At 43.8% G+C, this 10,079-nt stretch overlaps 1 non-coding gene and 1 pseudogene across 1 annotated transcript; both read left to right on the top strand.

Moving 5' to 3' along the window:
* Positions 1-1,190: 1,190 nt before the first annotated feature.
* Positions 1,191-1,254, top strand: LOC115487634. The gene has a single exon (XR_003949219.1). It is a non-coding gene; the product is annotated as a U7 small nuclear RNA (small nuclear RNA).
* Gm18698 (predicted gene, 18698) lies at positions 6,798-7,422 on the top strand (annotated as a pseudogene).

The following is a 10,079-nucleotide window of genomic DNA, read 5'->3' as shown; positions in this document are numbered from 1 at the left end:
TATGGTCTTGATAACTGTACTCGCATTGCCATACTGCACCATAGAACTTCCTCAAACCACATGAGAACTACACCTGGCAACCACAAACCAACTTCCTGTTTCTGTGAGTGAGTTTGTGGTTTCCTGCATAAAGTAGACATGGGTCTCCCATGACTTCCTATTGGGTCCTCACTGTGGGTGCCAGGACTCCTATGCTGTGGCTTGGGACTCCAGCTGAGGTGGATATGGAAGGCTGATCTGCTCTGCTGTGCTTTCTGCTATTGTGACAGTGATGTTTCACACTTACAAGCGAGATCTGACTATGGTTTTGATTGTGTTGGCTTGATCCAGTCATGAGAGTTGTGGAGATAGGAATGAAACAGGCAGTTTCTAGTGCTCTGGTGGGTTATGTCTGGCAAGAAAAGTGCAGAGACACAAGCCTTTCTACTGAGTCCTACATCGCCATGTGGAAGGGGTGATGTGACACAGTTCTTGTCCCTGGAGTATAGCTAGCAGATTGTTGGCCTCCACATGTGCTGATGGTTGCTAGACATGAAACTTCTTTGTAATAATGTACATATATTCATGTTCCTTCTTCAGGAAATGCACTCCCTGTCAAAGTTAATGGCTCCACAATAACTAAACACATTCCAGTAGGCGAGAATGCGTTCCTCAGCAAGCTGGTAAATGCTGTGACCTTCAGGACAGCCCTTAAGGCTGTGGGAAAGAACTCTAAAAACATGAGTTTAAAAATATAAATTTCTCAACTATGCAAAATATTAAGATGTGATATGAATTGTATGAGGGGCTTCACAGACCTAAAAGAACAAGGCAGGTACACAAATGAGCCACCTTGTCAGAGACACAAAGGCACACAGATCTCTGAGGCAAATTATTGAGTTCAAGGTCAGTCTGGGAAGGAGCAAATTTAGGTCAGGAGTGGTACAAATGGTAATCTCAGGACAGGGATCCCACCCAGCTGGCTTATTGTCTATGCTTACAGAGGCAGCCAGATCTCTGGATTCACTTGCCATGTTAAAACAAAACAAAACAAAAAATAATACCTGCTGTCTTCTTCTAGGAATCAAGGGACTAAGGTCATAAAATGCTGATTCATGGGATAATCAAAAGGGAACCTGGGTAAATGATTGGATAGAATTGGTGTGTAAATAAGTCTGGGCTTTTGTCTGCATGATATGAGTGATCTAGAGAACTATTAAAGTACTTTTATAGAATTTGCCTGGCAGGCTTTCTGACTTTTGTTGGAAAACCCATGAGCTATCCAGAGAGCTTTTAGGATGTTTTTCTAGCAAGAGAGAGCTGTCTCGAGCAGAGAGCTGTCTAGGGAGCCATCTTGAGCAGACGACAGAGCTGTCAGGTTATACTCACGTTGAGGTGTTCTTTCCCTGCTCCCTAACACCCACTCCTCAAGAATCCCTCCCCAAGCTGAGGCTGGCACTTGGCCCTTCCCTATAAGGACATGCTGATGTCTGCTTGATAATTCTGTGATTGTGCAGTACTGGTCACGAGCTGGCATCAAGCTGCCAATTGTGTTGCTTCAAAGAGTCCTATAGAGGCTCTGGGTCCTTTCTTCAGCTTACTAACCCACTTACATTCTTGAAGGGTGCTTTTCCATTCTTTTAAATATTAAAAAAAAATTAGTTGTGTTTCTGCAATTGTGCTGGTGTGTAGGTATGTCTATGTGCATGTGCATATGGAGGCCAGAAGAGGATGCCAGGTCCCGAATGACAGGAACCGAATGACAGACAGTTGTGAGCTGCCCAACATGGGTGCTGGGAACAGACCTTGAGTCCTCTGGAAGAGCATCAAGTTCTCTTAAGTCCATGTGTTTCCTTTCTCATCCAGCATGCTGTTCTATGCCTAACTTGAGGTGTGTGAGTTATTCTCTACCAATCCTCTGGGTAGCTATTAAGATTTTTACCTAATCTGTTCTTCTATTAAACTCAAATAAGACTGCCCTCTGGTTTGTTTAAAGGGGTACAATAAGAAGCTGCCATCTAAGCCACAGCAGTCACCCCTGACCATCCCTCCTTGTTGCCATCTGTCCTTCCCAACCCCACCCTCTGATGGCAGTGACAGGAGCTGCTCTGCTCACAATCAGCCCAACCATTTTATTCTAGGAATTTCTTCAATGTGTGGAGCCTCAGGGTAATGAGCATATCTTCAGGATTCACTCTCTCTCTCTCTCTCTCTCTCTCTCTCTCTCTCTCTCTGTGTGTGTGTGTGTGTGTGTGTGTGTGTGTGTGTGTGCGTGTGATATGTTAGCTAATTCTCTATAGTAAACAACTTTTCACTTAAAATTACAAAAGTAATTCCTGTTTCTCCAACCGTCCCTCAGACAACTGAGAGGTTTATGGCTATTTTAACTTGATTCCTGTTCCACTCCTCCCTCCACCCAGTTTATGAGATGCCTTTGGCTCTAACTAACAATAAGGAGAGTTGGAAACTCACAGTCAGTCATTTTAATGTCAGTCGCTCCAATGCCCTGATTCAATTACTGCAGGGATAGAGCAAACGAGTGTCTTCTTATTTATTCATTATAATTATGGATCATTTCAATAGTATCTCGTTGTGCTCACAACTCATAATATTTTTAAAGCCAATGAAACTAAAAATGTAAAAAAAGAAAAAAAAAGCCTTCTATGTAAACAAAGTTGTAAATATATATGTGTATGTATATGTGAGTGTGTGTGGGTGGGGTGGTTAACACAAAAAAATGTGTTTCAAATAGCAAGCTAAATACACAAAATAAAGATGATGTAAAAATACTGGACATCTTAAGGTTAAATGTTATTTCAGTTATTTTTTTAAGTTTTCATTTTATCTTTAACCAGGCCCAATAGCGCACTCCTTTAATCCCAGTGCTCGGGAGGCAGAGACAGGTGGATTTCTGTGACTTCAAGGGTAGCTTGATCTACATAGTGAGTTCTAGGACAGCCAATGCTACATAGTAAGACCCTATCTTAATGAAGAAATTTTATTTTATTATTAAATTTTGTATGTAAGATGCTGGGTTCATAGATAGGTTGGTGCAAGTACCTATAGAGTCCAGAAGTGGGCGCCAAGTATTCAGGAACTGGACTTCCAGGCAGTTGTAAGCCTGCTGTTGTGGGTACTGAGAGCTAAACTTGTGTCTCCTGTAAGAACAGTACTCACTCTGAACCTCTGAGCCATTTCCTGTCGTGTGTGTGTGTGTGTGTGTGTGTGTGTGTGTGTGTGTGTGTGTGTGGACATATGTATGAATGCATTTATATGTGTATGTTTGTTTGTATGTGTAAACATACACACAGACTTGATGCCAGGTATTCTATGCAAAATATTTTAAGCTTCACCCAGAAATTCAGATCCTTTGCTTACAAGAAGACAATGGAGGGATCCAGTGTACTGCTGATATAAACAGGCCTTCAAGTCACAGTGAGCTGAGACCCCTCACTGATTACAAAAATGCAGGTTTCAAGTGCACATCACACAGTGCCCCATACACACCCGACTCTCTCTCCTTCCTCCTACTTATTACCATTCATTATCCTGTTTAAATCTCAAAGCCCACACCTCCTTCCTTAGCATAAAATGAGGGGACTTCCAAGAGAAGCCTTCCATTCTCAATCCTACTGTGCCTGGCACTGGCTCCCTCCTTCCCTCCCTCCTTCCCTCCCTCTCTCTCCCCCTCCCTCCCTCCATCCCTCCTTCCCTCTCTCTCTCTTTCTTCCTCTCTCCCTTTCTCATCCCTTCCCCCACTCTTTCCTTCTTCCCTGCCTTCCCCCCTTTCCTTCCTAGCAGAAGTAGCAGAACCCTTGTTTCTTTTCTGCTGGTGATTTTTCCATATGCTCTCACTATATAAATACGTGCTGCTCTGCATTGCTTAGAGAATAAGGGCATGGGAATCCTGCTACCTGCTCATTTCACATGCAGTCTGCTGAGCATTCTGAGCTGGGCTTGGCTGGATCCTGATGTGCAGAGCCTGCAGACGTGGAGGATGAATGACTTTTGGGTTCCTTGTGTTTTTTTTTTTTTTTTTTTTTTTTTCAGTTTACCCTCCATGTGGCTACTTCCCTGAACAGACTGTGACTCTGCTACAGAAACATGAGCCTCTGGCTCCCCAGAGTTTACTCTGGTTCTCCCTGGCTTTACAGCCTGATTCTACCTCACTGACTGTGTGGTGCCAGGAAGGGGCTTTGCCTATAATCTAAAGTGATAGTGATATTTCTCGTGTTTGCTTACTGCTATTATTTTCATTGTCAAAGATTGATTGTGGGGTGGCATCCAGCTACAGCTCTAAGCCTGAGAAAATAATTTCCTGTATTTATTACTCTTCCCTCTATTGTGATCAAATACCTGACAAAGGACTCCAAAGGACTTGGAAGAAACTGGAGTTTAGTGCAGGGTTTCAAAGTTTTGGGGTTTCCGGGTTTTAGTCTGTGCTGGGCTGGCTCTGTCACTTTGTGCCCAAGCGGAGCTTGTCATCAGTGTGCCTGGGAGTGTGTAGGGAGAAGCTGTTCACTTCGTGGCTTGGCAGCAGGCATGCGGGAAGCAGAAAGAGGGGAAGCCAGCTCTCCTCCCATGGTTGCGACCGCCTCCCACGACAGCGCCACCTGCTGGAGGTCAAGTGCTCAGCCGTATGTGCCCTGGGGAACCACATCCCACTCAAACTGCCACAACCCTGCAACTGGCTTGTGTCTTCCTGAGGTGTGGAGGGAGGAGGTACTGACAACAGGAGTCTACTAATTCTTGGTGTGGTAGCTAAATGTCTGCAGTGCAATATCACTATTGTGTATTATTTTAACATACATGTAGAAATCTATATACACACCACAACAAAGAGCTTCATTCATTCATTCATTCATTCATTCATCTATTCATGGAAAGAACATCAGAACAGTATAGTACTAAAAAGTACCAATGCACTCTCCAAAGTGCCTGCTAAATTGATATTTGATGTGTGTGTTACTTTGACACACTCTGCTGCAGCTTAGATTTTTAGGTATCTCACACTGAAAGCACGAGCAAGCGTAGAGTTGGAGACTGAATACTCTGTTTCCCAGTCCAGTCAGTGAGAAGGTTGGAGATTTCATTTCTGTAGCCTGCTTTTTTTTCCTGAGGTATCAGGTCTTAATACTTTTAAATTACTGGAATAGAGATTTGGGGAGGAAGACAGGCTAGACGCTAAAGGTGGCTGTGAGCAGATGAGGCTTCCAGAAAATCTGTCAGGTTTAGTGGAATTACGACTTTGGAGTAAAGGTCACAGGGTGTGAAGACATAATTAGCAGGATTAGAGTGGCAGATTTTTTGTTCCGGATTCAACCGACAGTGCTCTGTAGCTGCTGCTTCTCTCCTAATCTCACTCAGGCGCCACACACCCCCCCCATCTGCTCCCTGTTCAGTGGCATAGAACAAGATGCTCACAGATGCCCACTATAAAAGAGTTAGGTAGATGACCATCTTCTCTGAACAGGAGCAGGTGCTGAGCCTGGGAGCTCAGCTTACACAAAAGGGGCATGTGGTCCTCTGGGTCACTGTGACACAGCCCAGAGACAGGAACATCCTGTGACACCAACATAAACTGATGGTCAGCCATTAAACTACGACTGACAAAGAACATCTTTAGGTTGGATTGTAATTGCTGTATCTTCCCTAGACATGAAATAGGAAGTGAATGCTACGTATGACAGAAATTTGAAAAGTCAGCAATTTATGCATAAGAAAAAGCATCCAGATGGCTCCCCTTAAGGTTGGCAAAGTTTTTTGTGTCGTGTCCAATATTTATGCTTTGATTGATGCAATCTTTTGATGAATATGCTGATAAAATATATTCCATAGCGAGCTTGTTTGGGGCTTGGGAAGCCCAAGTTGAGCTTCTCTGATCTTCTTCAACCTAGACAACAGACTCATCAACAGCCAGGGGGAGCAGGAGAGGCGTGTTGGATATGCCCCTACTCAACTCGGTTGAACCTCTTGGGACCTAAGATGCTGAGCAGTCACATCCTTTATGAGATGTTAATGATTTGCATCCTCTTCCTGTAACTACAGAATTGCTGTCACAGACCTTCTCCATACTCTCCTGTCCCTGCCCACCTTCCTCTGCCTTCATCTTTAAGGAGAAACAGAGGGAGTGCTGGATATGGAAAACCTACTTTAAAAAGTCAATTCCTTGAAGACCAAAGTGTGGACACTGTACCCCTTCTTAGAATTGGGAACAAAACACCCATGGAAGGAGTTACAGAGACAAAGTTTGGAGCTGTAACAAAAGGATGGACCATCTAGAGACTGCCATATCTAGGGATCCACCCCATAATCAACTTCCAAACACTGACACCATTGCATACACTAGCAAGATTTTGCTGAAAGGACCCGATATAGCTGTCTCTTGAGAGACTATGCCGGGGCCTAGCAAACACAGAAGTGGATGCTCACAGTCAGCTATTGGATGGATCACAGGGCCCCCAATGGAGGAGCTAGAGAAAGTACCCAAGGAGCTAAAGGGACCTGCAACCCTATAGATGGAACAACATTAAGAACTAACCAGTACCCCGGAGCTCTTGACCCTAGCTACATATGTATCAAAAGATGGCCTAGTCGGCCATCACTGGAAAGAGAGGCCCATTGGACACACAAACTTTATATGCCCCAGTACAGGGGAACGCCAGGGCCAAAAAAATGGGAATGGGTGGGTAGGGAAGTGGGAAGGGGGGGTATGGGGGACTTTTGGGATAGCATTGGAAATGTAATTGAGGAAAATACGTAATAAAAAAAAGTCAATTCTTCCAACTCTACGGGTCCCATGCTTCATACTTCATTAGGTCATAAGGCTCTGACCTATGAAATTCCACTACTAGGTAGGGGCTGAAGTCATCTGTGACTGAGCTCAAGTTGAACTCATTGAGGAGTGCTTCAGTATATGAGGATTTCACACTGGGATGGAGCAATCCAGGAAACCAAACTGGTTGACAATAGGAAACAGGCTGAAGAATATTATTTCCAGCCCAGGACCAGCATGTGTCACACCTTCCAATTTCCTGGGCAAATCTATAGTCTACAGTATATGACCCTAGCAAAAGATGTTGAAGCCATGCTTGCCAAACTTGCCAAATAGGTCTGCTTGCTATTGTTGACAAACATTGAAAGACAGACACAGGGAGAAGATGGAAATTGGCCCTTGACAGTCTTTTATGTTATTGTTGTAAGGGGAGAACCGAGAACTAACTGTTCTGGTCACCTTGGAGTGCAACCCAAGGACCCTGTAATGGTTGGGAACACACTACAAATGGATATACAAGGAGGTCTTAAAGTGGGGCTGAAACCCAGTCTGGATAAACAAGAGTAGAACAGAACAGTTGGTGTCTTCCCATGTCTCCCTCTGTTTTCCTCTGTCCTGGAATCCCCTGCTCTCTGGCATAGCATAGATTTAAAGTCAGCAAGCATGTCCAGGCAGAACACGCAGAAGGGCACGGTAGCCAAGTTCAGAGCCAGTTTACAGGGTGAGAACTAAGAGAAGCTTTGGAATTCTGCATGATTGCTTCCGTTCTAAGAATGTGGGCGAGGTGTTCACGGCCACACTGTGAAGATCCCTCCCAGCTCTGCTCCTGTGGATAACCACAGGTTTGAATTCCTATCTGAAATCTAGGCTTCAGTTGTGTGGTTCAGAAAACTTGAAGGAAAGCAGAATAGCTGGCCTGTGGATATGTAGGAAGCAGTTTATAGCTTAGAAATAGATATTCTAAAATAGAGATCAAAGCAATTGAATCTGGTTGATATAAAATAGGTACTAAGTCAAGCAAAGCAGGATGTTTGATAGTGAAATTTGGCATATTTTAATGAATATGTTTAACAAATATATTCTTGTTACAAATATTTTATCTATTTTCAATCTATTTATTCATTTTAGTTATCAATTTTTCCTATGTGAGTTTTTTTGATTGAATGGCTGGATTTTCTCTGGTATGTACATGAAAGATTGTCATAATTCTTTTCTAAAAAACTGTTAAAAATCAATATGTGGTACCATATATATTTTTAAATAGATTCTTGTAGTTGTGCGTTTCCATTTATAGAAAGGAAGATGGCATGAGATGGTCCAGATACCACTCTCTGTGTGTTCTATCTTCCTGATGAATCGACACCTTTCCCATGTGGGATTCCTTCCTTTGTCTGCAGTAATATATATTCTCTTAATAGCTGACCTTTAGTACAGCTAAACCAATTCATCTTCCAAAAAGGTATTTTTTCTTTAGTATGAGAGACAGAGACAGAGACAGAGAGTGAGCAAGAGAGAGAGGGAGAGAGAGAGGGAGAGAGAGAGAGAGAGAGAGAGAGAGAGAGAGAGAGAGAGAGAGAGAGAATATGCTATATGTGCATGGGTACCTGAAGAAGCCAAAAAAGGGAAAGAGGGTCTGGATGCCCTGGAACTGGAGTTACAAGTGGTTGTGAGCCTCCTGACATCAGTGGTGGGAGACAAACTTGGCTCCTCTGGAACAGTGCTCTCAATCACTAAACCATCTCTCCAGGCCTGCACTTACTTCTTAATTAAACATCATCTCTTATTCTTAATGGTGCCTTAAAAGAGAGGGTACGGTGCATGGGCTCGGGGGTTTGGGCTGCTGAGAGGAGGTTAAACCAGACCTGTATCACAAGTGGCTACATGAGTTAGATAAAACTCAAGGAAGGAAAAATATCTAAGAGCCATATATATAATATTTATATTATCAAATTAGTAAGCAGAGAGAGGGTATGGGGTCAAGGTGTGGGAGGGAAAGAAAAGGCTCTTGTTAAATACAAAACCGTGGACAAGCAGCAGAGGTTCCTATTTAACATAGCTAACTGGACCTAGCCTCCAGGTCCTCCCAGCATCCTTCAGTCCCTACCTGTTACATACACTGACATACACTTCCCCCCCTCAGCCTTGAACTCTTCAGCCCAGCGGCTGGGCTTCCCTTCCTCCAGAAGGTCCTCCTTATATAACCAGGACATTTTGATTGCCTACGCTCTCTGCCGCTTCTTTTGGCCCCTGGCTGCTATACTTGGCTCTCCTCTCTTCCTTCTCCTCCCCACACAGTTCAAGGTCATGACCAGTCTGGACTTACTTCCCAGATGTGTCTGCCTCTGGCTATGCTCTCCCACATATCTGTAGTCAACTTTCTCCTCCACCACACCTAGAAACAGTCATGTCCTTTCTTTTTCCCTTTCATTTCCTGTTCCCATTCAGCTCTGAAGTATGCAGGGCAGACACAGCTCTTTCCTCAGCTCCCATGACCCCCTGCTTCACAGGAGTGACACGGAGAATGGAATGGGCAGCCAAAGCTGTGGCAAGCTAGTTGATCTGGGAAAGTAAGCACTTAACTGGGATGACCGGGACTAGAAAAGATGGATGTCGAGTATCTGGATAAAATCTCCCTTCAAGAGACTTGTTAAGCATCAAGCTAAGCAAAGGGTCAGACTTAAGGAAGAGTTCTCCAGGGGTCTTGGATTCCAAACATCCCAAGCAGCGTTGTTTGCTTCTCTGTGTTAAAGTCCTACGGTGTGAAGGAGACAACTCGAAGTGCAGAGCCGCTGAAGTGCCAAGAAGAGGTCTTTGCATCTCTACCCACAGGCGGGCAAATGGTGTCCTCCATCCCTCCTCCCTCCCCTCATCTCCTGAACTTTCATTTTCCCTCCAGGAAGAACTCACTGCTTTGGCTTTTTCTAGCACGTGACTGTGGACGACGTATCCCCGTATCCCCGGCAAGGTTCTCTGTTTCCTGCGGGACTTCTCTGTAACTCTGGAGGAATGTATTCTCGGGCGGCAGTCATTTGTTTTAGACTTTAAAACTACTTTTCCTTTGATAGCGGAGGCTGCATTCTTTATCTTTTATTTTATTCTTCAAACAATGAATCTTTGCTTTTCTTTGGGTTGCACTTACAAATTCCTTTGTTAATTATATAAAAGCATCAGTACTGCAATGTGCCTGGTGTGATTTTTCATTTCTTTTATTCTCTATGGGAATTACAGAGCTTTGTGAACATTCTTGACATCTATAATCAGATTTAGAATATTTTTAGCCGGTTTCTCATCAAATGTGATGTCTCCTCCTCTCCAGTGTTTGTAG

Source organism: Mus musculus, chromosome 1 (assembly GCF_000001635.26).
Source record: "Mus musculus strain C57BL/6J chromosome 1, GRCm38.p6 C57BL/6J".
Lineage (NCBI taxonomy): Eukaryota > Metazoa > Chordata > Mammalia > Rodentia > Muridae > Mus > Mus musculus.
The sequence above is the reverse complement of the archived record's forward strand: the minus strand, read 5'-3'. Positions and strand labels throughout refer to the sequence as shown.